At 35.1% G+C, this 27,528-nt stretch overlaps 1 protein-coding gene across 6 annotated transcripts in view; it reads left to right on the top strand.

The window, feature by feature from the left end:
- The first annotated feature begins 4,433 nt into the window (after window positions 1-4,433).
- The window catches only part of MAP3K13 (mitogen-activated protein kinase kinase kinase 13), a 131,552-nt gene continuing 108,457 nt past the window's right edge, over window positions 4,434-27,528 (top strand). For 3 of the 6 annotated variants that reach the window (XR_005650279.1, XM_039850771.1, XM_039850774.1), the window contains exons 1-2: window positions 4,434-4,534; window positions 6,254-6,380. The gene's annotated coding sequence lies outside the window, so the exon portion shown is untranslated. The other 3 variants (XR_005650281.1, XR_005650280.1, XM_039850773.1) reach the window with 3 other exon arrangements.

The raw sequence follows: 27,528 nt of genomic DNA on the forward strand, positions 1-27,528 counted from the left end.
CCAATAAAATGTGAACAGACATGGTAGAGCTTCACTCAGTTCTTTTTCCCTTTGGGTTGGCTACTGGCATCATTCAAGACAGTGGTTGTTCAATCAGCCTGGGTTCCTGAGTGACTACAATGAGCAGAGCCCTCTGCGGACCCAGAGTAAGAAGTTAATCCAATTTGTTTTAAGACATTTAGGTTTGGGGTTGTTTATTTACTGCAGTATTACCATGCCTATCCTAACTGATACAGAATTCTAGGGTGAGTTTATGACAGCATAACATTTAATGGTGACTAATGTAAAACTCTATACTATATAAGTTGAAAAGATAAAAATTGTAAAGACTAGAGTGTCCAATCCAGAACTAATGTATATATTTCTCTTTTCTAGGTTGAGCATCACCTTTGAATTATTGAATGTTGTCCATCCCCTCTGAGAGTGTGCACAGCATGTAGATGTGTAGATGAACTGCTACAGCCATTTGCCACCTTAAGGGAAGCTGGCCACAAGTTGAAGCAAATGCTACTGAAGGCAGAGCAAAGAGAGAAATAAATGTGCTCTTGGATGCTATCATTGAGGTACTAGAGTAACCAACCCTGATGCCTATCATAACAGTACAGTTACAGAAGTCAATATATCCCCTTATTGTTTAAGCCGGTTTGTATCGCATTTTGTGGAAGATGAAAAAATGCACTGCCCTACCCTTCGAGGAAGGACTCCTTGTGCAGCTCTGCAGGGTGTGATTAACAGGCAGTCTCAACTGTCAGCTTCTTCAGATTCCACCTCAGACGCAGAGAGCCACTTCGCTAGAGATCACACCCTTCCAGACTCTTTCTAGTACAAAGGGCTGGCCATTTCAGCCTGACACAGGATACTCTGAGGGCCAGTACTCACTCTAGAGCTCCCTCTCAGGTTGGCTAACGATTCCTTGGACTTGAACAGCAATTCAAATTTTTCCTCTGACCAAATCTGCTTCCTGTCCATTCCTAATAAGAAAAAATCTTTCCATGTCCATAGCAGTGTCTACTTCCAAAAAACCCATTCTGTGACAAGTTTTCTGTAACATCAGGCAAAAGCATCCTAATTGAGATTCAGCGGGATAGTTTGAACTTGGTCTTGTCTAGAGGAAGGAAAAAGCCCTCATGATCTCTCTCATTTTTCAACTTTGTAGTGTGTAAATTTTCAAGCATACACGAAAAATAGAAAGAATATAATGAAACCTGATATATCCAGCTTCAGCAATATCAATATATGACCAATCTTGATCACCTGAACTCTCCCTTATTATTTTAAAATAGTCTCAGATATTTATTACATTATTTCATTCATAAATCCACAATGCACTGAGATGCAGTGCAATGTCTTTTGTATTCTCCTCTCAATCCAACTTGCATTTTCTTCCTAACCCAATTCCTGTCTATAGTGTCATCTTTTCTGCCTCTTCCCACAACCACAGCTTTCAAAAGAGAACTTATTTTAATAAGAGAAAAGGTCAGTAGTGGTAAGAGATAGAAAGGCCCAGAAATAATCCTGGAATCCATCCATTCTTTCACTTATTCAACAGGCATTTTTAGACCTGTCATCTCTCAGAGCCTTGGGATACTCAGTTGTTATCCATATAGGTGGTTGTTCAGACAGGTGGATGTCCAGATTGGTTGGTCAAAAAAACTAACAAGAAAGAAAAAGGGATGGACTGAGAGGAGGAAGGGAGGAATGACCAATGGAAGTCAGTCATCTAGTGATCACAGTAAGAAATGTCATGCATTTTTTCCACTAGATAGAACAATATTAAGGTTTACTAAAGGAAAGACCTTCAAGAGGAAATTTAGGCTCAGCAGTGAAGTGATTTAAGTTCATATGGCAAGTTAATAGCAGAACTTGGCATAAAACCCAAACGATCTAACTCTAAGACCTGCACATATTGTGATTATTTGAAACTCTTTAAAACTATGGTTCAAATTATTTAAAATTTTATGAAAACATCATATTTTGGATTTATTTTTATAAAATTATGGTATATTGGTAGCAAAGGGGGAAAAATGCATCCATTGAATGAAGGAACTAGATGTATCTATGACAACATTAACATTGAATTACTTTTCCATTAAAAGGCCTGCCTCCTTCATCAAATAGAACTTTCCTCAAAGGCAAGGATTATCTTATACATCTTTGTATCTGTAACACCTGGCCTAGTGTGCCTAATACCTGAAGGAATAAATGAATAAATAGAATTAGGAGAATTAAACTCTAAAACTGACTGCCACTGGCTAACTTTGTGACTTTTCGCAGAAAAGTTACATTCATTAAGAATATCATTGACCTTTTTTTAATGATAGAGTTGGAAGAAACCTTAAATTTCATCTATGCCAACTATATTATTCTATGGGTCTATAGGATTGCCTGATGATTTGGAACATAGAGTCATTACCAACATGTCAGTAATAATACTTATGCTAACTTTGTCATATTCCTAAAACAAAAGTTGACTATTTAAGAGAAATTGCATCCAATAGAGAAGTCTAAATAAAATTGTGTCATTGGCAGTATACTGGCAGAGTTTTTATGTTTACCTTCAGGAACTGCTTAGATCAGTTACTTATTCCTGTCTTGAGAATTAAAACTGAAGGTAGAGTTCTTTGGCTCTGATACTTAACTCCTTGTTTCTGGGTAAATATAAAAAGTTTGCCAGGGGAAAGGGGACAACTGTGTTTGAAATGAATCCGGGAGTGACCAGACCGGCTCTCTCAAATTGTTAACGTAAAAATAAAAGGCCTTTCGAAGTGAGAGACAATAAGTATTTATTTGAGATTAAGAAAATAATAGCTATTCAGGAATCACTGATTCAGGCAGAAACCCAAATAGTGTTCTGATTAGAAGACAAAGGCAAAAGGTATTTATGAGAAAGGGAAGGGGAACAATTACATCAAGAGAAGGAAGGTATTTCTATATATTCTTTTCTGCAAATATATTGCTGCCATTTTAAAAACGTTGTTTTAAAATTTCAATTCAGTAGTCATAATACCTGCTTTCCTGCTATATTTGCAAACAGTTCTTTGGGACACAGTGTTGCTTCAGGTCCAGTCCAAAAGTTATTTTGCCCTATTTTAACATTCTAAAGGTTTGAGGCCTAAGACGTGCAAGGCAGTTCCTCTGGGATGGCAGCTCCTGCTCCGTTTTAAAGTGGCTCTGTTTATATTATTTTTAACAAAATGATTATCAGAACTGTATGGCATCTGCTAAGTTACATTGCTCTTGTCTCTTCTGGACTGGGATTTTCTTAGTCCTTTTTCACTTGAGAATGAAGGTAAATCTGCTTTTACCTTATTAATATCTTGAGACAGATTTGGGGAATAGAGGTTGGTAGTGTTTTGAGATTCCACTTCTGGTCCAAATCCTGTCACTAGTTGTATGACTTTTAGTCAGTTGCTTTTCTGGATCCAATTTACCTTACTTGTACCATCAAGAGGTTAACTAAATGATTATCTGTAACGTTCTTTCCAGTTCTAACATTCTGTGAATTTTTCTGTTCTAAAGATAAATTCTCAGCTGAGCTGGTCTCCTTTTTGACCTGGGTTAATGTTTTTCTTTCCAATATTTATTAAGTATCTCCATGTTTTTGAGGGCAGGGCCTGGGTTTTATTCAGATTTCCCTCAGTATCTAGCACAATCGCCAAGCAAATAGTTTCAAGTAGGGTTGAAGTTAGTTCCTATTGATTCCATCTTTGCTGGAAGACCTCATAGTTCAGAGGGGAAAGATGCCGAGCATCATTAATTAACCACTTAATTAAAAGCTGAGGATCCAAAAGATAATGGGAAAATTGGTGCCAGCCTTCCTTACCACTTACATGTTCCAACAGGGAACAAGAGATGGCTTTTAACAGTTAACCCTCGTTGAGCACTTCCATGGTGCCATTGCCATGTATTACATCTCAAGTAATGCACACATCAACCTTATGATCTGGGTACTAGTATTATCTGTGTCCTGGAGAAAACGGGCACAAAGAGGTTAAGTAACTTGCCTAGGTAACACCGTTACACGTTGAGAGACCAACTGGAAACTAGCAGCATATCGCAGAGCCCGCATTCTACTAAGCAGAGGAATCGGTAACAGAAAAATCACAAGAACAATCTTGTGATTTCTCCCAGGGGCCTGACAAGTTTGGAGACAAATGACGAGTTCAAGGTGCAGAAGGAGCAGAGAGAAGTGACAGCAGAAAGGTAGGCTGCAAAAACTGGCAAAGAAGTTTCAAAAACAAAAGATGCATCCCTCCAGGCTGGCTTACACAGCTGGAGGTCAGGAAAACAGGCGGAAAAGAACCGGGTAAACAAGATCTGCATAGGGCCTGGATACCCCGAGAACCGAAAAACAGGTCGGAAATGATATAAACAGAAGAGATCGGGGCTTGGCGGGATTGCGGGACCGGGTGGCATCCGCCCGGACGTGACGCACGGGAAGCCCCGCCCTAGAGGCGGTGCCCGGTTGTGGAGGGCGTCGCGATGGGCGGGGCCGAGCGTCTCTGGTCCTCCTGGAACGTTGGATCTTGGACAGGTAACCTGCGGGCTGAACCTGGACCCGGAAAAGGGTGGAAGTTGGGATTGGTGGTCCAGTTTTCTCCGGGCCCCGAGCTCCGGCGGGGAGAGGTGGATCTCGCATTAGAGGGTGACTGGTGGAAAGGCTCCTCGGCGTAGGACTTCCTGGGAAAATAGGGATACGAGGAACTTTGGGAACGGGGTCGTGAGGGCCGAGGTCGTCGAGGAAATATAGACAAGCTGAGTCTTCTAGGAATCGGTCATGGCTGGGAGTCATGGGCTTCAGAGCACTGGCGCTCGGGGCTGGAGGGATGGAGTCTGTGAACTGAGATGAGCTGACCTAGAGTTCATTTCTCCCTTATCTTGACCCCTACCCCTGTTCTGCTGGTAGGGGACAGGGACTTCATCTTTTCTTCTCTTCATGCTGAACAGTGCTTTGCCACTTTATGGCTCAGCGGAGAGAACGTCTCCTGAATTTCAGTAACTCTACCTCTGAATGTAGGAGTGACTCCAGCTTAGTTGGTTGACCAATGATTTATAAGGATGCCGTTGCAGTAGAGATCCAGGACGTTGTTTTGTGATTATTGAAATTTAGAAATGTGCCTTCATATTTTTCTCTGGTATGCGTAGTGAGGATAAGGCGATTAATTTAGCCTCTTTCTGGTTCTTTTACTTTTGGGGGGGAGGGGAAGAATTTCAGGTGAATGACACCTGGCAAGGAGTTGGCCATCAAACGATAAGTTGCATTTGTAAAACTGAGCTTCTGATAGCACTGAGTTACTAATTAGTGTTTTAAGTGCTTTCTTTTAATAAATATGAACTTACTTTACTTTTCTTAATGTTTTCTTTTTTATATTGGGGCACTTCATACATTTGAGATGTAAATGAGAACTACTTAATAACAAAGATGAAAATAGTAATTTATAAAAATCCAATCAGAGGTTTCACCTGCTGTGTTCACATAAGGTTAACTTCTTCCAAACAGCTGTAAGAAGTCTTCAAAAGAATAGATCTCCGAAGATTAAATTGTTTCCTTTGTATTTATTTAGGTGTCTTAAATGTGCTGGAAAGTGTGCACAGACCTAAAGAACAAGTGGTATACCCAGATTGGTTTTAGTTGTCAGGCTGTGTAATGGGGATCTGGGCATGAATCACTCACTGTCTAGTGCAGCCCCATGAGGTGGTAGTGTGTATGGGCTCTGTGTTATCTGATGAGAGAGTTGACCCTCAGAAGTTCTAGAATCTTATCATTAACCTGAATTTATCTCTTTTTTGTTTTTTACAAAGAAGAAGCTAGTAAGCATTTTATAGATTAAAAAAATCTAAGATAGTCTTAAAAATCAGTTGGAAAAAAACAAAAAATAGATACGTCAATACATATTGCAGTCATTTAAATTTAAAAAGTTTGTCTGCCTTTCAAACTTGTTTTCCAGTGTCTGGAAAGTGTTGGTATCCAAATCATCCCCATCTTTATATACTATTATTATGGTGTCACCTTTACAATACATATAGATATGGTACAAAGTAAGATTTTGCGATCCTCTATATTAATATTAATATCTTACTTAAAAATAAAGTTTAATTTTATTACCTCAATCTGCCAGTCAATGTCATGTCCACAATTTGTACATCTAAAATGTTTATATTCACAATAATAACTATTAAAACTATTATTCATAATAAATTGGTATCCAAGTGGTAACTTAGGTGTGAGCATTGACATTTTTGAGGTTTTCAGTTTTGCAGAACACTGATGTCTATGGACTCTAACATGGACTTCATTTAAAGAAATCCACGGACCATTAATGGACAAAAACATGAATCAATTTGTATTGTGGCATTCAAATCCTAGCACTTTGGGAAAGGTAAGTTGTTGACTGTGTTTTATGTTAGGTGAGAAATAGAATAGTCCTGGATTGGTCTAGGAAATTGTAGGATTGTGATTGAAAAATATAGGCTGAATCTCTAAATATGTTTTAATCAGGACCTTCTAAAGAAAGATTTTTTGTGTATTTATGAGGCAGTTGTTACTATTTCTCTGTAAAATTGATCAGAAATTGAGGAGATTGACAAAATATGTTATTCCTGGAATATTACTGTCTTTCTTTTTCTAAGAGATCTCTTTTCAACACTTTAGAGTCTGGCAGACTATAACTATAGATACCCTATAGGAATGGGATCTCAGATAGTCATTTAAATCATCTCACATCCAACTTTGGCTCTGTAATAGTATATGTCCCAAATCTTCTGGCCAACTTTATTTTGTGCTTTAGGCTAAAGCAAGAAAAGAGGCCAAAAATGTTTTTGTTTCTTTATCTTATCCTTTTAGCCTTATTAATGCTATATTCTTTTGTCTTCTTTGTTCTTCTTTTAAAAAATCTTAGATGATTCTTTCTCTAGGCCTTTTATCTTTCTATCCTAGGGAGTAAAGTTTCTCTCTTTCTCTGTTTTACCTTTCTTAGCTTAGGAGTTTGTTAATTTTTAAAACCTTAACTTCTCACGTTGTGATAATGTTTTGCACCTTTTAATCACTAAGCATTAATATTGTGTTTTTCCTGGTCTCCTTTGTAGATACACTGGCTTCTTGTTCAGAATTTGTTCAATTCTAAAATCAGACAGTACCTCTAAGAATTCATCTTTTGGATATATTGGCACTTGCACATAAAAATTTGTATAGAAAGATATTCATCACCATATTATTTGAAATGTAAAAAAACTAGAAATAACCTAAACATCTCTCAACCGAGGTCTGGTTAAAAAATGCCTTCATACAGTGTAGTACTTTGCAGCTCTTAGAAAGTATTAAATAGATCCGTAGGTGGAGAAAGGAAAAATTCTCTGAGATACATTGTTAACTGAGAAAAACAATGTAGAACTGTATGTATAGTATGTTTCATTTGTGTTTTTAAAAGTATACATTTATATATACACATGCAAAATTTCTTCAATTCTATATAATATACTATTCTATTTTATCTATCCATATGTATATGTACTATTGACGGAGGTACCTCTGGGGAATGAGACTACGGTCTAGAGTAGAAAGAAGCCTCACATTTTTCTGTATATTCTTTCTGTTGGATTGAATTTTTTACTGTGAACATGGTTTTATTTTTAAATTACTAAGAAACAAATAGCAAGGCTTTAGTCTAATTTTATAATTATGGGAGCATACTACTATTCCTTATGACATTTTTTCTTTGTATTCATAAGGAATGTGTTTTTACAAGTGAGTTTTTTTCAAAGCTGCATGGAAGGTTTGGTGGTATTATAATAGGTTTTTAACCTTAATATTAGAATAGTACTTTTAATAAGGATTTGTGATAAACTAAGTGCTTAGTGCTGCTGTATTTAATACTCATGTGCAATTTATAGTGTTACTGACTTCACCAGGTGATAAGGATATTACTTTTTTTTGCAAGCTAGGTTTGTATTACATCGGCAGGGTTCTTATGAGCCTCTCAGTATTGCTAAATGGAATGGGCTTTGTTTTGTTTGAATTGCTATTTGGGACTCTGCTCTTTTAACAAATCTTAGTTATTATTTCACTTTGTTCTTAGTGTTTAGAACTGCCTTAAGGCATGTCAAAGAATGACTTGTTCCCTCTGTTTGTAAAATCAGTAAACCAGAAAGATCATTTAGGTGTATAAGGATAATCTCATTCTTTATTGAGGATATTACTTTAATTGGCTAATTATTTGCCTTGGGACTCAGCAAAAATTTCTGGTGACTTTCACTTCTCTAGCCGACTTTGTCTTTCCACACTTTCTTTGTGGGAAATTTGGAATACTGGTAATAGGTGGGTGAGTAAAATGAGTTATGCAAGGAATTTAAAGATATATTAATCTTCATTTTATTAGTAGAGGGATTTTGTTTGAAACTTGCTTGAGAATATGCTATGTAAGATATATACCCATATGATACCACTGATTGTATAACTTGTTAAAATCAAATGAGAGCCACTAATGTAGGGACTGATTAATGGAATAGAGCAGGTTATGGTATGTCAGGTGTTTTTTGGTTTTTTTTTTTTTACCACACTTTGACAGAGTATTTTGCTTATAATCATTGTTGTTAAATGCTGCTTTGCTTTTTGAGATCCTTGGGATTAATCACGACTAGCAACAAAGTGAAAATCATGGGGCAGGATGCCTAGAGTGAGACTCCTTATTCTTGCTAAGAGAGTGGATAGCAATGAAATGAATCCAAAGGTTGACTGTGTTTTCCTGAGTCAAGATGAATATGGTAAAGGTGACATATAGAAAGAAAGAAGATGAACATGAATGTAAAAGTTACATGTAGGTAACATAGAATTGGGGAAGATACATGTATATGTGTGTGTCTATGCAAATAGATATATAATATTATATATGTAATGTGTATATATTATTTTACATAGGTAATATATAGAAAAATTTCTGGAAAACCAAAAATTTCAGATAGGAAGATATCGTTAGTATAAGAGAAAAAAGTCAAATTTTAAGGCCTCAGAGCTGGTCCTGTCATGGGCTAATTTGTGATTGTGAGAGCAGCTTAAAGAATTTTGTGTGTTTTAAAATCATTCACAGGGTTTAAATGATGGGAAAGTAGACAAAAGCCTGAGAGTGAGAAAATTTAAATCTAGCAACATGTAAGATTATGTTTAAGGGTATCTTTTATGATACTGTTTTGTGGTATTGTTTGGAGGAGGGGAAAAAGAAAGGAGAAGTCAAAAATTTATTGCTGTTTAATTTGAATTTGAACTATGTCCATCTTTCATAAGCATTCCAATTGTGTATGACCAAGGTGGATTAACTAGATCTATTAACCTAAAAAACATTAGTGTACAAAAATTGGTTTCATTGTTAGATATACCTTGAAGAACAAGAAAATTGTTTTTAATCAATTTTGTGATTACATGAAAGGGCAACTGTGATGATCTAGCTGAGGGGACTGGGGCTATTTTGTTTAGAAAATAGAAGACTTTGGAAGAGTTGGGAAAACTCCATATGAAGTACACTTGTTCTCTGTTATTTTAGGCTAAAATTAATTTTAAATGAGAGAAGGTATAGAACTAGGCGACGGTGAAGAAGCAGTTAACTCCAGGTCATTCGGTTGCTTAGGCAGAGTTTGAACATCAGGAATGTTGTAGAGGGAATTTCCTGTTGATTGTACTAGATTAATGTAAAAGTCCCCTTCAAATCTTAAACATTTTTTATAATGTAATAAAGTGATTTATTACAGTATGAGCGTATGTTCTGCTAAATCTGTATTTAAATACTGATAGCTAACTTATCCACTGGTTACATATCCACCAAGCTCAACTTACCCATAACCAGGAAATAAATTAAAGAATTAACCCGCGCTTCCAAATTATAACACAAACTACATGCTTTTCTCAGGTCCTTATTTAGTTTATTTACGTTTTTTTTTTTTTAGACATAGTTCTAATAGGCTTAATTAACTGGTATCTAACTCTACAGTATATTAGAAGCAGCAAATTGTTAGTGTGCCGAGTGCTCCTAATAGAGGCGGGCACATTAAGAAGGAAGGGCAAGAAGAAAGTCAAAAAGCAGACCACCTAATTTTAAAATTGTAGTAACCCAGGGTCATTTGATTAGACGAACATAACTCTGTGTTAATGGATGTTCAAAGTGATAATCCTGGCTGAACTTAAATAATTTATGTTCAATATTTTCTAATTAAGAATAATATCTAAATTTTAGAAAGATCTTTTCAGTATGTTTAATAAAAGAGAGATTTTGGCATTTGGAGAGGCTGCTTTGTATAGTGGAAAGAGCATGGACTCTAGAATAGTAAAGACTGGTTTGAATCTACTAGGTGTTCTGTTAACTAAGCTTGTTATTCATTCCAAACTTCAATCTCATCTGTAAAATAGGAATTTGCTGAAGAGTAAAGATAACGAATGCAAAAGGTTTGCCTATGTTGGCTGATAAATAAATGATAACTATTATTACTTCATTAATACCATAAAGCTTACTCTACCTCAAATGTTTTAATTGTACAAGTAATCCATGTCAACTTTACAAAAATTAGCTTGTATAAATAAATAAGGGGAGAGAGAAAGAGAAATATATTAGGATGTATGTCACCAAAAAAGAAAAATAATAAAGTCACCTATAACCTTCTATCATTGTTAATATTTTAGTGGCATGCTTTATTTTTAAACTGCTTTGACATTCCTGCAGGATGGCACTTCTGAGTAGTGACTGCTGAAACTGAGTCTACATTATTATTACTGTTGGGAAATTTAGTCACTACACCTTCTAATCAGAATATTCAGTGAAAGATTGTGATATGGCACAATGCTAATTTGAAGAAAGCCTTAGTCCTGGTAAATTTTGTTGTACTGAACCAGTTTTGTATAGTAGTGGATGTAGGTTGATGTTCTGGACTCAGAAAGCCTGAATGAATCCTGACTCCACTATTTACTAGGTAAACTACCTGAATTTCTTAACTTCTCCATGCCTCTATTTTTTCATCTGTAAATTTAGGATAATAGTAGTATCTAATTCATGGGATTGTGGTGAGGAGTAAATGAATCTACATAAAATGCTTGAGCAGTGCCTGGCACAAAGTATATACTCAGTAAATATTACTTGCTATTATTATTATTAATTTTTAAGAGCTTAATGTTTTCTTGGGGGGAAAAGGCAGGTTTATAGGAGCTCATAAACGAAAAAGAAACAAGTTAGAATGAGCACAAAAATAGTGATTTATGATATGTTTTTCATATGAACTTTCAAAGTGGTCTGAACTTTTTCATTCTAAGGCTTTGTTACTTTTTCTTTTTGTTTAAATATTTTTAGACCTTGATATTTCTAGTTCAGTTTCTTTCTCTACTTCACGATATCAACTTCATTTTATGCCATTTCTTCCAACAAATTATGTTGACCATGCTTTCAAAGATCAAAAACCCTTTAAGACAATCAGATGTCATGGCTAGTGAGCAAAGAGTTTCAGGAAATTATCATTAAATCAGTTTATCTTACCACAGCCCAAGGTATTTCTGTAAGAACTGTAAATTCTATTGCAATTTAGAGTGAAGAATTTTAAAGAGATAAGCCAATGAACATATTTAGCCATTCTGTACACTGTATCTTTTTAAAATCTTTGTTTCCTTTTCTTTTTGTTTTTTTTTGTTTTTTGTTTTTTCTTTCAGCATGGCATCTAGTTATCCGATTAATTACTGGCCAAAGAGTTATAGTTTTTCAAAATCCTTTAACAATATTTATTAGACTTGCTAGTAGAATTTGTGTGTGTGTGTGTTTTGTTTTGTTTTAAAGCATCAAGTACAAGTTTTTGAAGACCCTGGGGCCTACCATCATTACGCATTCAAGATTTGAGTCTGAATAACTTCATCAAGACTTAGATCCTCTTCAAAAGCCTCAAGTCTCATCTGCATTAAAGTTCTCCATTGAACCCTGTCACAAAAGTAAAAGCTTCTAGAGACTAAAATCTGTTAATACATTCCATTTTATATCTTTTTTTCTGATTTCTCTTCAGTTTCCTTTGCCTTTAGGGTCTTTTATATTGCTTAAATTCCTTTTGACTAGAGCCAAGGAAACAATGCTTTCCAAAAGAATATATGTCCTGTGGCCTTAAGTTTTCATTGGTAGAGAAACACACTTGGTTCGATAAGTTTAAAATCAGGTCTTTTGTTATATTCTATAAAAACTTGAATCAACAATAAGAAAATGGGGATGAGGTGGTAAAAATATTTGAGGTCAGATCATACTCTCAATGGCTATGTGGTTTAGAGAAAAGAGCCTCAACCTAAGAATTAATGGTTCTTATTCTCTCTGCCTTTTATTTGATAACTGGGTAAGTCACTTAACTGCTCTGAACCTTAATCTTCATCTTGAACCTTGAACTTCATCTCTAAAGTAAATCTAATATTTTCCCTGCCTACCTCACAGGGTTGTTGTGAGGATCAAATGAAATAATGTACATAAAAAGGACTTTTATATAAAATGTGCAGTGCAGTACAAACATAAGGTCCTATTAACATAGTTGTAAGTCATTCTCTCAGTTCTTGGGCCTGGGAAGGTACGTGATTTAAACACACTGAAAAGCATGTGCCATGTCCAGGCTGGATACGTGGTAACAAGATTATGTTAATTTTTATTTTCTCTGAGTAAATGGAGTAATCTTGTGGGCTAATTCTAAGAAGGAGGAAAACTATAAATGTCCCTAAAATTATAAATTAACATTGATAATGCTCTAGAGCTGTTACATATTGTAACATATTCATGGTTTGCAAAACTTGTTATTAAGTTGTGACTTGCATTTTTTTTTTTTTAAATGAAAGAACATAGAGCAGAAAATTTCATGATGTATCCCACCTGGTAAGAGTAAATATTGTTTTAGCTATATATGTGTATGAATGTGTGTGTGTTTGTGTACTTGTTCATTAAATAAAATGCATTTTTCCTACGAGTTGCAGTTGCTGATCGAGGAGTATCATTTTAGTACAAATGCCTTTCTGCACATTTAGATTCTTAGAAGACTTTCTTTTCACTCCATATGACATGTAACAAAGGAATTAACAGTTAATATCAGCTTGACTTTTGGTGAATTAATGATTATATGTGTGTGTGTACATACATACATACACACACACACACACACACATATAGACTGGGCTATGGTGGAAGGCCTTCTGGATATTTTATTTAATATTCTAATAATATCTACTTTGACATCTAGACTATTGTGACAATGTTGGATCAACCTCATAATAGTAATAGTATATGAAATGTTTTTTCTTTGAAAACATTTTTACTATTATCTTTCTGGCCTAATGGAAAATAAAAGACTCCCACTTAGCTTAATATTGTTTGGGGCTTCCATGGAGATAGGCTGTAGAGAATATAGTTAGCATGACTAAGAGTTTGATAGTCTCTAGAAGAGAAAATGCCAAATTTTCTTTGAATAACAAAATTTATCTATAACGATTTAAGATAAATAAGTCACTGGCATTAACTTATCTAACTGTTTTTCTAAAAACATATCTACCTTTTTGGTAATAGCATTAGTTAGGAATAGATGAGTTTTATAGACTCTATGAGTGACAGGGAATGACTTCTTCCAAGGGTTGTACATTCCAATTCATGGTGAAGAACTGATTCTTTAGTGTACTGAAAAATTACATTTGGTGCCCTGTGAGTACTCTTTTAAGCTTGAATGGAATAATATAGAACATATTGATTTTCCTCTCTTATAAATTATAATCCTAGCAACATGAATATTTATCAGAAGATTTAAAATGTAGAATCCAACTGCTTCATTTTTCTGAACTGTCATAGCCAAGCTTCATGTATTGGTAGAAACAACAAATTGCATTGATTGTGCAAATCTGCGGCACTTTTGTGTGTGAGAATTGACAGCAGTGACGTAAAGGTTCGTTTTCATATATGATCAACTTTTTGTTGTTCCTCCGCCACAAAAGGATCTCATTGGTATTTACCCCTTCTCCGTGGAGAAAGTTGGATCTGCCCACAAAAAGTTCAAGAAAAATAGTTAGGCAGCCTCCGCCATCCTTGACCTTCCCTCATGAATCTAATCCATCATCAAATTCTGTCTTTTCTACTTCCTTAATATCTTTTAAACTATCCATCTCTTTTTGTTCTCACATTCACTACACTTATTTATGCTACCATAATCTTTGTATGCACTTCAACAATAGCTCTTGACTGGTCTCCTGACTTCACTCTTCCTGCCTCTAACCTCATTGCATTTAGAATCATTTTTAAAAAATACAACTCTAATATTTTTGGTATCCCGGTTTAAACTCTTGGTATCTTATTGACCTTGGAATTCAACCCCAAATCTTCAGTTATTATTCTTTGTCCACTTAGTTCCACCCACAGTGATCCTCCAATTCCCTGAAGCTGCCTTTCTTTTCCCTTCAGGGTTTTTTTGTGGATGCTTTCTGCTTGGAATGTTCTTGTTCCTCTTACCCCTCATCACTTAACTTACTTATATCACCAATCTCACCTTAAATATTTTTTCTTCAAAGGCCTTCCACTGCAGCCTAGACTAAATTAGACTGACCTCCCTCTTTATTCTTTTATGAAGCACCCAGTTCACCTAACACCTAACATAGTTGTAATTATTTACTTAATTATTTGTCGATATTCTTACCCACAAGCCTAAAGCTTCATGAGGGCAAGGACTGATGTATGTTTTATTTACTACTATATGCCCAGTGCTTAGGAAAATCCTAGTAAATAGCATGAATTCAGTAAATATTTGTACATTAATTCTTTCCACAGCTACCACTCTTTTCCTTTAGACATTTCACATACTGTAAATTCTCGGTTATTTAACTTCTTTTGTTCAGAACCCTCCCATTGCTTCTCATCTCACTCAGTTATAAGCCAAAATCTTTAGAATGGTCTCCTGGGCCTTATCTGATCTGTCTTTGCTCTCTCCTTCTCTCTCTATCATCTCCTGTTAGTCAGCCCCAAGTTGGTCTCCTCGCTGATCCTCAGAAATGCAAAGCTTTCTTCTGCCTCAGGAACTTTGTACTTGGTATTCCCTGTGCCTAGAATACTCTTGCCTTCGAAATCTATGTGGTTTAATTCCTCATCTTCAGATCCTCCAGGTCATGATTTGTCACCTCAGTAAGGCCCTCTCTGACTATCTTATTTAAAATTGTAGCCTTATCAGCACCCCATAACAACTTTATTCTCCTTCCCTGCTTTATTTCTCTCCATGGTACTTACCTTTGACTGACCTTGTTCACCAGTGTTTTCGCTAGCACCCACAATTGTGCCTGAAACATGGTACGTACTTAGAACTTATTTATTTAATGAATGAGTTTAATTTGTACTCATAGAGATGCATATTTGGGACAATAAGACCTATAACCGGAATTGTGGGGACTTAATATTTTTTAATGATTTTAAAAGTTGAGTTAATTAAATTTACATCTTGCTCTGTTCTAGAAAAATATTTGAAGTGGCTTCTAAAAACAGTACAATGGGATGAAGACATATAGTATAAAGAATACAAAACAAGGAGAATGTAATGGTAATATTAAGCTGAGTAAAGTTAATGTATAAAACATCCTCTATTATGGCTAAAAGCAGGCTGTAAATTTGACTGATAAATTTGACTCTTAGGTTGCTCAGAAATGATAGTTGGACTGGAATCATGAATTTGTTCTTTGGCACAAGTCACAGACATTTGAGGCTTACCCAGGAACCCAGAGAACCTATTTGATTTAACTATAAGAAATTGTGAAATTGCTCTTCTAGAAAAAAATTGCTTTCTGTGTTAGGAAATTCCCTATTGGTATAAAATAGATAGTGCCTATTCATGATGAAGCCTCTGCTACATCCAGAAATGGCAGTCATGGCTAACAGCCTCTGTTTATATTATGTCCGGGTCATTTCCAAGTTGATTCAAACTTAGTAATTGGATATTTTTGAAAGTCTGCTATCAAAGATACTAACCAGCATATTAATTACTCTAGTTTCTCTGACTCTGATGATGAGGTAGTATGAGAGTCCAGTGGTTATGGCTTCCTTTTGAGGTAGATAATTGGTGACTGATAAGTAGGTTTTTTGTTTTGCATTATATATGTATATCAAATTGTAATGTTGTACACCTTAAATTAATACAAGGTTATATGTCAATTATATCAATAAAACTGGAAAAAATAATTTTTTGTATAATCAACAACTGAATTAGGTTGGAGGACTGGGTTGAAAGAGGGGAGCTAAACCAACATTAGACTTGTAGAGAAATAATGAAAATATGTATTTTTAAAAAAAATTATTTATGCTCCACATATTTCAAAGAAAAATGTGAGGAAACATAATAAGAACACCTCAGAGCCATTAAAATGGGGGTTGAGATGGGGGTGCAGAAAGCCCTATACCCAAGGCTTAGGTGCATAAGGCCTGCCTAAGATTGAGGCTGGAACAAGAGAACCAAGATGGCACTGAATAACACAACAGCAGTCTACTTGAGGAGGGCCAAGGATTTAGAGAAAGCACCTCCTCTGTGGCATAGGCATGCAGTGACTACTGACAGCTGAGAGTGGAATAGGAACACTGAGTACAACCCCTAAGTATCTCATGCTCCACACTAAGCACAAAGATGCTGCCCATTGCTGCAGGAAGGTGCACAGAAGGTAACTATAGCAACAATAAAACAACACAGCTCAGCTGTTGACTAGATTATCTTTCATTGGGATTTAAGTTTACCTGGCTGTGTGGTACAGAAGAATATGCATGCCCATTTCCATGCTCATTTTTTCCCCTCAGTTTGTATGGTTATTCTATAGACAATGTCTGGTATTCAATAAAAAATTACAAAATATGTGAGAAAACAACAACCCATTTTCAAGAGATAAAGCAATCAATAGATCCAGATCCAGAGATGATTCTTGTTGGAACTATCAGGTAGGGGCTTTAATTAATCTGTTAAAGAATCTAGTAGAAAATGTGGGGCGTGCGCATGAACAGATGAGGAATGTTAGAGAAATGTGAACTATAAACAGAATCAAATGGACATACTAAAATAAAAATTATGATATCCACAATGAAGAACTCCTTTGACAGGTTAATCAACAAACTGGACACAGCCAAGAAGGGAATAAATGGACTTGAAAATAGGTCACTAGAAATTATCCAGACCGAAGCACAAAAAGAAAAAAAGAGTGATGTGAGAAGAAAAAGAAATGATAATGTGGCACAACCTTTCCTCAGTATCTAGTTATTCATATTGATGGATAGAGGGAGTCAGCACTTGCCACTATATTATCATTGCCATTTCTCTTCATTTTTGTATTCCTTAATGCTTCTCTGTTCCAGAGCTTTCTGCTTCTGACATTCATAGTGGTGAATGGAAGCTACACCCAACTTTCCAGAAGAAAGCCAGGTTCTTTTCGTGGAATTTAAGACAACTTCCTAGGAGTTGAATCAGAAGGCAATTCGGATTAAGCTGTTTTGTGTCTCAAAATTATGTATTTGAAGAGCTCAAACCAGTTGTGCCTTGATACAGCTGGTACCTTAATTTTCTCCTGCTTTAGAATGAGTTTCCTAGGAATATTCCTACTCCAAATAGTAGTCCCCTTTGTTTCTTCCCTTCTCAGAGAATGTTAGTATAGCAATCCCATGTATTTATTGTCAGCCCCAGAAACATCTTTACGCATTTTCTTGGCAGCCCAGGACAGTCCTCAGACCCCTTAAGTTTCCCTGATGTTTCAGAGAAGATTCCAGCCACTGTTACAAAATAGTGTAGAGATATTCTAGGAAAAATATTAAAAAGTAGTGCTCCCTATTACCTCCCCAGTACTCTTTCTCTATTCACTCATTTATCCCTGATCTCAACTTCTGAAACACCAGTATATTCTGTAGAAACTCAGGTTGTGAAATGTTTGATGTTTTTCTATCCTGAAACAGCTTTTGTAAGCAAGATAGATGACTGGGCTAAAATTCCAGGGCAACACTTGTTGTTCTTTCACCTTATGAAAATGAGAGAGAGAAATGCCAAGGGTGAAACTAGAGGTGTGGCCTAGATTGGGGAAATATTTTGTTTCTATTCTAAATCATCCCCACTGTTGCTTATGACTATGTTGATTTTCAGTGGTTTAGAATTAGTTTCATGATCCCCTCATACTGGAAAGGATGGATTTCCCATAAGCCTTTTCATAGTAGATCTGAAATAACTTTCTCTTGGTGAAAATGTGTATTTTAAACCTTCCAAAGTAAAGCAAAAACAAAAATACCTTGCTAGCATCTAAATTTTAAGGTAATTATATTAATATAACAGGAATTAATTATGGAATCGGATTCCCACTTCAGCATGATATATTCAGTGTTTGACATACTTATAAATGGTCCTGTCTTTGATACCTTGAAACTGTATCAAGGGTCATTTTCTTGAATTGGATAAATATATGAATTTTTCTCTGTATAATTGATCCTATAAATACCTAATGTCATTTATATTTAAATTTGATCTTTTTTAAAATGGCCTAAGGGGAAAAAAAGCCTTTTATTGTGTGTAAAGTTTATTGATTCATCTGTAATATAATATTTGAGTTCAAGGTGCAGAGACAGATACTACTTGGCATACCATTCTAATGTATCATGTGAAAGTAGTTTCTGTTTGAAACTTCCAGATAGATACTCCAGAACTGATGGGGGAATTCCAGTAAGGTTAATCGCCCATTAAAACTTGGAAAAAAAGAAAAAACAAAGGGAAAAAAATTGCCTTTGTGTAAACATTAACCTACCTGCTTTTAAGTGGCTTTAAAAAAATACTAAAGGGAAAGCTCGAACTGGATTTTTTTGTATTTTATTTTAAATCAAAAATAGTAAATACAGGGAGACAGTACAGGCAGGAATTCTTAAAAAATGATTTTGTTGTGTTTTCCTTGGTACTTATATCAGTTGAAACAGACTCAGTTTTTGCTCTTGAAGCTTTATAAACCTGCCCTTAAATGACATTGACAAACAGACAAGCATTTGACTATACAAACATTGCCGCATATACATGATGAATTAAAGTATTGTCATTCTGTAAATGTCTTTTGTATGGTCTAAATACACAGTGAAACGTCTGTTTAGAAAATAGCGAGAGGAGTTATTCATCCATAGGCTGGCAGTTTATTCAGTCCTGATTCTTTAAATCCAGATTTTATTGAATGTTAAAATTTGCATATATGGTGCCTCATAAAATTATAGCATCTTGAATTTAGTTTTAATTTTAATTATTGTATGGCTTTCAAATCTTTTATTGTGGTTGTGTATGAGTCAGTAGGGCCTTTGTGAAAGATTTAGTGTCTGACCTGCAGTGTTCTGTATAATTTGGTGCTTGCTGTCTCTCCTAACCCATGTACCTCATACTATTGCAGAGATGGAAGATACATTTGCTGTCTGCCTTTGGACAAAGTAGGGCTTTTATAAATGATATTTATTAAATATTGAGTAGATAGAAAATATTTATAAAATATACATAAGGTTTATGAAATTAGAGAACATATGCATACTTACAGCCTAGTTCAAAAAAAGCGAAGTTACCATTACTTCTAGTATCTCCTGTGTATTCCTCTGATCCCATACTTTTCTTGCTCCCTCAGAGGTAGTAACCAAAGTTCTGAATTTTGTGTTCATAATTTTCTTGCTTCTTTCAATAGTTTTATCACATATCTGTATATTCTAAACAGCATACTTATTAGTTTTACATGTTCTTGAACTTTATAAAAATGGAGTCGTATTGTGTGTATTTTTTCTGGAACTTCATGGTTTTGTTACTCAACATTATAATCTTAGATTTATTTATCCAAGTCAATGTATATAGTTATTGCTCATTAGTTTTCACTATTGTATATTATTACATTGCGGGAGTGTTCCGGCACTTAATAGCAGAAGAACTGATTGATGGATATTTGGGATGTTCCAGTTTTTAATTATTACAAACATTGCTCCAAATATATACATATAACTCTGTATATGTATCTGCTGTACATAGGTAAGAACTTCTCTATCAGTGTTTCCCAGACTTTTTCATTTGCATTAAAGAAGCTGTGTCTCTGGCCTAGGGGCTTCTGCTTGGCCGGAGGGCTGAAGAGAGCCATATCTGGGCATACCTATAACCCGTTAACTGCATACTCAGGTTCCATGGCACAGTAGTTGGGGAGCTCTGCTGGGTGTGTTCCTGAGAGTTGAATTGCTGATTTTAGGAACATGCTTCTTCAGCTTTTCTAGGTAATACCAAATTGCATGTTGGTCTTAATATTTACATTTAATTCACATTCGAAGTGCTTGATGAATTCACATTCCCTGAATATATAAGACAAAAGGCAGTAACTGAGAATTCTACCAATCTCATGAAGGTCAAGTAGGAAAAGAAAATTTTTTATCCCCTAGGATATCAATTCAGATTTGCTTTCTCAAAGCATAATAATGTCAAAATTCCTTTAAAACGTGGCAGCAGAGAGTTAGTTACAGGCAATAGATGATAAGAAGTGACAACACATTCCCCCATAGTTGTTATTAATTGTGAAAGGCAACCCCCTAGGCTGAATGAAATATTCCGAGAGCTGTATTCAGTCTTTAGGTTTAGTATTGCATTAGCATTTTGTTTCTTAGCCTCAAAAGGTACCTTCAGACAATGTATGCAAGGTGGAGTAATAAGAGCTATTTGCTGTGTAACTCTTAGCTTAGAAGCCCAAATATTTAGAAAAGAAGATGGTTTGTTTTGACTATTTGTAAAATTGGTTTTCTTTAAACAATAAAAATCTCTGTCTGACTTACATTAGGGTAATAAATGATGATGATATTAATATCTCCACTCAGATGACATCAGACTAAACTTGAATTGATTTTAGAAAAATTACTAACCCGATATATTTTTCCCACGACATTTTCAAGAAGTTTCTGTATATTATTGTTACTGCTCGAATGACTTTCTCACGCAAAAGATATAAAAGAAATCTTTACTTGGTGAGAAGTATTGCCTCGTGGCTTGTAGACTGAGGCTATTTAAAATTAGATGGAAAATATCAGAGAAAGCTTTCAAATTTATGCTTAGCCTGGTTTATGAAGACCTATTGCCAAAGTAGTGTTTTAATTTAATTGGCAGAGAGTTATATATGAGAACTGCACTTCCATTTTACTGGTATACTATGTATTACACGTACGTCAATTTTCAGGGTTTTTTTTTTTATAAATTAGAATTTGAAGCGCAGTCACCAATTCTTGTATTAACACTTACATGTACAGTAGGCATGTATTCATATGCATTCATATACAGTAGTTTCCCCCCTTATCTATGAGGGATACAGTCTAAGACCCCGCAATGGATGCCTGAAACCACATAGTACCAAATCCTATATACAGAAAGTCTCCACTTAAGGTTGTCAGTGGTTCTGCAACTTTATTTGTTTATTTATTTTTAGTTCTGCAACTTTAAGTGAAACAATGTATAATGAAACTAATTTTACCATTGGCTAACTGATATAAACAAGAGTTAAGTTCCCAGTGGCATCTCATCAACATTATAATGAAACATTGTTGAACAAAATGATGTTATTCACGGTCCTGCTATATACTTTCTCCCCCTAAACATGCATACCTATGATAAAGTGTAATTTATAAATTAGGCACAGTAAGAGATTAACAACAACAATAATAAAATAGAACAATTATAACAATATGCTATAATGTTATGTGAATGGTGACATTGGTTAATGAAATACAGTAAGTTTCAAATGTACTCAAAATATCTTATTGTACTATACTCACCTTTTCACGTCAAAGAAGCACTTTATAACTTTTCTTTGGCATTGCCAGCATCACTACTCTTGTGCCTTAAGGCCATTATTAAGTAATATAAGGGGTACTTGAACACAAGCAATGAGATACTGAGGCAGGAAATCTGATAACTGAGACAGCTACTGAGTGACTAACGGGTGGATACCTGTACAGTGTGAATATGCTGGACGAAGGGATGGTTCACAAGATGGAGCAGGATGATGCAAGATATCATCATGCTACTCAGAATGGTGCAAAACCTAAAACTTGTCAATTGTTTATTTCTGGAATTTTCCATGTAATATTTTTGGACTACAGTTGATTGTGGGTAAAAGAAACCACAGAAAGTAAACTTGGAGCAAGGTGGGACTACTGTATATACATATATATGTGTATGTGCACATATACCACACAAACATACGTAAATGTATATGTATATACATTATCTGCATATGTGTATATATACATATATGTATGTATTGTATAGTATTGGTTGTTACTTAGTATTATAGTCATCATTCTCAAATAGCATTATGCACTGAGTGTAGTTGACAGTGTGACTTCCCTCTAAGTGTGTAGCTAAGCTCTAGCTATAGATATAAAGGATATATAATTTATAATGACATAAATAGCAATAGCAAATAGTGGTAAATATGATAAATTCAAGATTTTGTTCATTATTTTTCTTCTTTGGAAATGAAATAGTTATTGTAATTTGCCCGGTGAGGCAATAGTTCATAAAGTTACTTTTTAAATTATATGTATTCTCAGTTTTAATAACAAGCATATGTTTCAGCATAGCTGACCATTATGATTTCTACCCAAGTACCCATTCATAGACGTGAAGAATGAATTAGTAGCACTAGAAGTAGGAAGGTCACCTCCTATAAAGACATTCTATACTTGCAATTTTAGGATTTGTCTTAAAAGCTCATGCAAATTTTGCATTCTTCACAGTTTCAATACATTTTCCTCCAAATAAAGCTAATGCTGCATAAAGATCTATCCTTGTTTGAGAAGCATGATAATAAATGGAATCCTATTTCCCAAAGGCCGTTAAATTAGTAGTGCTTCCTTGTAAGAAAATTTTGATTTCTGTGGTCTGGGTTCCATTTAGGCTTTACTGAAAGTCTAAAAGTTCCCTTGAGTCACCTCTTCTTCCATCAATGACCTTTCTCTCTTTTTAACCAACTCTCCTATGGTCTTTTGTATCATTTCTTGGACAGTGCATTTGATGGAACCCTTCTTCTTTGGTCTTTATTTTATCTTGGTTTCTAGGAAATGTCTCTATCCTATTTCTTTTCCAAACCCTTTGGCCATTCCTTTATCATCTTTTTTGCTACTCTTTTCCCCTACTTGTGTTTCTGTCATCAGCTGAGTTTTAGCTTCTCCTTTCTTACTCTATATCACCTTTCTCAGCTATCCCAGTTCTGTCCTCTCACCTGAACTCTCATCCTATAGTATCCAGATGCCTTTTAGTCAATTTAACTAGGACATTTCAAGGTCACATCATCCTTGGCATTTATAAACTCACTCCGACATCCCCAGTGCCTTGCACAGAGTCTGGCATAGTACAAACCAACGAATACTTAGACAATGAATTAAATGAATCTGATTTCCCTTTAAACCAGCTTCCTCCTCTAATTTTCATCTTTTGTCACTGGTGTCACTATTCTTAACTCTGCACTCTGCTATTGCAAATATTTTGTTGATTTTTTTTTCTTTCGAAATGTATCATATGTGTAGTAGTTCTTTTCATTGTATTTTCATGACTTTTACGCTATCAAAGCCCTTGTCACCTCATGCCAAGGTTACTCCTACAGTTTCTCATCTGGCCTCTTTGGTTCTAATCTCTCCTCTCGCCAAGCTTTTTCTACCATAGCTATCTTAATAGCTTTATAAATACTCGTTTATTTCTGTTTTAATAAGCTTTTTATTTTTAGAATGATTTTAGATTTACAAAAAAGTTGCCAGAACAGTACCTTTACCCAGTTTCTCCTGTTGTTAACATCTTATATAACCATGGCTCATTTGTAAAAATTAAGAAATTAACAATGGTACATGACTATTAGCTAAAATGTAGACTTTATTCAGTTTTTACCAGATTTTCCACTACAGTACTTTTTCTGATCCAGGATGCCACATTGCTATTTAGCATATCTTTACTTTTAAGTAGCTAATACCAGCTTTGGTAAAAATTCAGAAAGGACAAAAGGATATATAAGTCTTCTCACCTCTGAACCACAGCTATCCAGTCCCTTTCCTAGAGACCAACTATTGTCTCTTGTTTCTTGGATATTCTTTCAGAGAGATTCTTCATGCATGTGCCTGCGCGCACATACACACACACTCAAACGTATACAAAAATAGTTGCATTCTAAATATACTGCTCTGTACCTTACTTTTTAAACTTAACATAGCTTGATCATTCTTTGTTAGTAACATAAAGTTGCCTTTTGTTTTTATTCCAGCATCCCATTGGATATCTGTACTGTGATTTGATTGACTAGCACCCTACTGATTAACATCTACTTTTGCAAACAATGTTGCAATGAATATCCATAGACATATGTCATTTCACATGTGTATGTTTTTAGTTATTGCTGGGTAAAAGGTTATGTGTGTTCATAATTTGATTGCCAATTTGCTTTCCAGAGAAGTGTTACCAATTTATCCTCCATTATTTCCCCATAATCTCACCAACATTGTGTCTTATGAGACTTTTGGAATTTTGCCAATTTGATTAGTTAAAATATAGGTTAAAATTATGTCATTGTATTTTTAATTTGCATTTCTCTTAATAATAAATGTGGTGGTGTGTCTTTTTATATATTTAAGAGCCCTTTATATTTCTTCTTCTGAGAACTGTCCATATTCTTTGATTTTTCAATTAGGTTATTAAAGTATTCTTGTTATTTTTTTTGCTTTAAAATCTTTCGGTTCTTCCTGTTTTCTGATATATTAAGTTAAAATCCTAGTCCCCTTTTCAAAACTTTACATCATACATTTCAATTCCAATTTCACACTACTTTTCAACAACCATTACTGCTCCGACCAGTCTGGATTTTATACTCTCCTAAGGGCGCACCATGCTCGTTCCTTCTTCCATGCCTTCTTTTCACTGTGTTCTCCCTCTTTCCCCCTCCACTTATGCCTCTTCTTTTGAGAGAGAGATCGTTGCTACTTGCTACAATTGAATAAACTTCCTTTTGATTTCAAGTAAACCTCTAGAAAGAATAATTAACTGAATTTATAAACTCTTAAAAAAGAAAATAATCTCTAAAAGTATCAGATTACGAAAAAAACCCAAAAAACCAAAAAACAACTGCTCATATTAAACTAACTACATCTCCCTTAACAGTAGAGTTCTAGTGGGTTGGTATGCTATCGCCATATCTTTACTTATTAAGGTATTTATTCTTCTGATATGTTTGAGAAGTTAAAAAAAAAATGTAAGCTGTGTGAGAGTAGGTGGTTTTGTAGCTGATCATACTTGTGTACCCAAAGAGTTTTGATTTATGAATCAATGTCAAACTGAAGGTCTCTAAACAACTCTGTTGTCTGTTTCAGAACTCTGTTCTTGATCTTGACTGCTCAATGTTTATTTACTAATAACTTGATGATGAATACATGGGAATTAAGTAAGTGCAGTTAGGCTTAAAAAGGATACTTCCCATGACTGAGTACACAGGATGATTCAAAATTATCTTAATAGTTTGGAAGGATAGGCTAAAACCAATACATTGTAATTTTAAAAGATTGACTATAAAGCTCTGCATTTCAACTCTAAAATTAGTTGGAAAAAAAATGAGGGTAGAGTCAGGCACCTGATTTGAAGTAGTTTGTGTGACAAAAATTTAGGGGTCCACTAACTTAAGAGTATAATGCATTGAAAATCTAAAACAATCTTGAATTGCGTTTATAAAAGTACATCCAGATTAAGAAAATTAATAGTTCCACAATTATTTTGTTCTTGATCAGATCGCATTTGGGGTATTCTATTCAGCTCTAGATATTATATTTTTAAAGGGACATTTCGAAATTAAAATACGTATATTGTTTTTCTATTGCTTCTATAACAAATTGTAGCAAATTTAGTGGCTAAAACTATGCAAATTTATTATCTTGAAATCTATAGTCAAAAAGCCAACATGGATCTCACTAGGCTAAAACTGAGATGTCACTGGGGCTGCAACCCTTTTTGGAGGCTCTAGGGAAGATTCTGTTTCCACTTTCTAATGTCTAGCAGCCCCCTTCCTCCATCTTCAAAGCCAGCAAGAACAATTCAAGTCCTTATTTCACTTCTCTCTGACCACAGCTAGGAAAAGTTCCCCTCTTTTAGAGGATTCATGTGATTGCATTGGACCCATCTGGATAATCTCCTCATCTCAAAGTTCTTAACCTATTTGCATTTGCAAAGTCTATTTTGCCATGCAAGCTAACCTATTCACAGATTCTGGTGATTATGGTGTGTATAATCTTTTTTGGGGGCGGGGGGAAGAGGGACAGCCATTAGTCTGCCTACCCCAGTGCTTATTGCATGGGATCACCAGGATATTGAAGGAGCTAAATTGGATACAGAGAATCAGACAAAGAAGAATTGAAGGTTCTTCTTTAATTCTTCCCAAAATTTCATGCCTAAGAAAGAATAAGATAATGTTTATAAAGTGATTAGTGTAGTAAGTACATAATAAATGGCTTCTGCTTTGAAGGCTAATGCTACAAATTACAGAAATATCGTAGCTCAGAAGGGAAAGAGGGCTTAGAGATATGGAAGGGGATGAAGCAGCATAACATTTTTTCTTGCAAAGAACAGAATTTGGGATCCAAATTCTCACTTTACATTAGATAGGCAGGTAGTTTCAATGTCAGAAAGCACTGAGTTTTACAAGATCTCTGTATTATTTTCCTAACTAGTGAGAGTTGGGGATAATGAGGCTGATGTGGGACTAAAAGCAAAAAGCAACTTTCTGGCCTCTTTTTGCCATGGTTGCACAATATCTAGATTCTGAGGAGGGAAAACTTTTATCAAAGGAGGAAAGCAAAATTTTTGAAGCTCAGAGGACTATCATGTTCCCCGCTCCCCCCGGAACATATGGGGATTAAACCCCCTCTGAAACCAAAGCCTAGCTATCAGAGATTATTGAGATTTTTCAGGCTTTCCCTATAATCTTCCTTACATTTGTCTTTTTAAACATTGAAATCGACCTTTAAGAAGTTGCTGATACGTAGTTATCAAGCAGGAGTTAAATTAACAAACCCTCCCACATCCCTCATGGGATGGTAGCTTCCAAGGCCATGGTAAATGTGTATAGGTGTGAAACTGATCCAGAAACAGCCAGCAAGGGAACAAAGTTTAGTCTGTGAGGAAATAGGTGGCTGCCGGTAGTTTCATGCTGTCCGTCCAGACTTCGGCTTGCTGTGGTGTAAGCAGTTTTAACAATTCTGATATTTGAATATAAAAATGATTACAGGAATAATTTCCATTTAAGAAAAAATTAAGGTCCTGTCTGGTCTTAAATCTTGTGTACTAGACCTACTTAAAAGAAAAGTTTTGGTGTTTCACACATAGTTTTATGTTAAAAAATGAAAAGGAAAGCCATGGCGTTTTTTAGCAAATATTCTGCTAAAACAAGTCCTGCTTGCATAAAATAATTTTTAATGTCTTGTCTTTGGTTGAGTGAAGTTGTTTAAAGTCACAAGATGAAAGTGAGTGAATACATATCTGGTGCTCAGA

The sequence above is a fragment of the Pteropus medius genome, unplaced genomic scaffold (genome assembly GCF_902729225.1).
Source record: "Pteropus medius unplaced genomic scaffold, Ma_sr-lr_union100, whole genome shotgun sequence".
NCBI classification, from domain to species: domain Eukaryota; kingdom Metazoa; phylum Chordata; class Mammalia; order Chiroptera; family Pteropodidae; genus Pteropus; species Pteropus medius.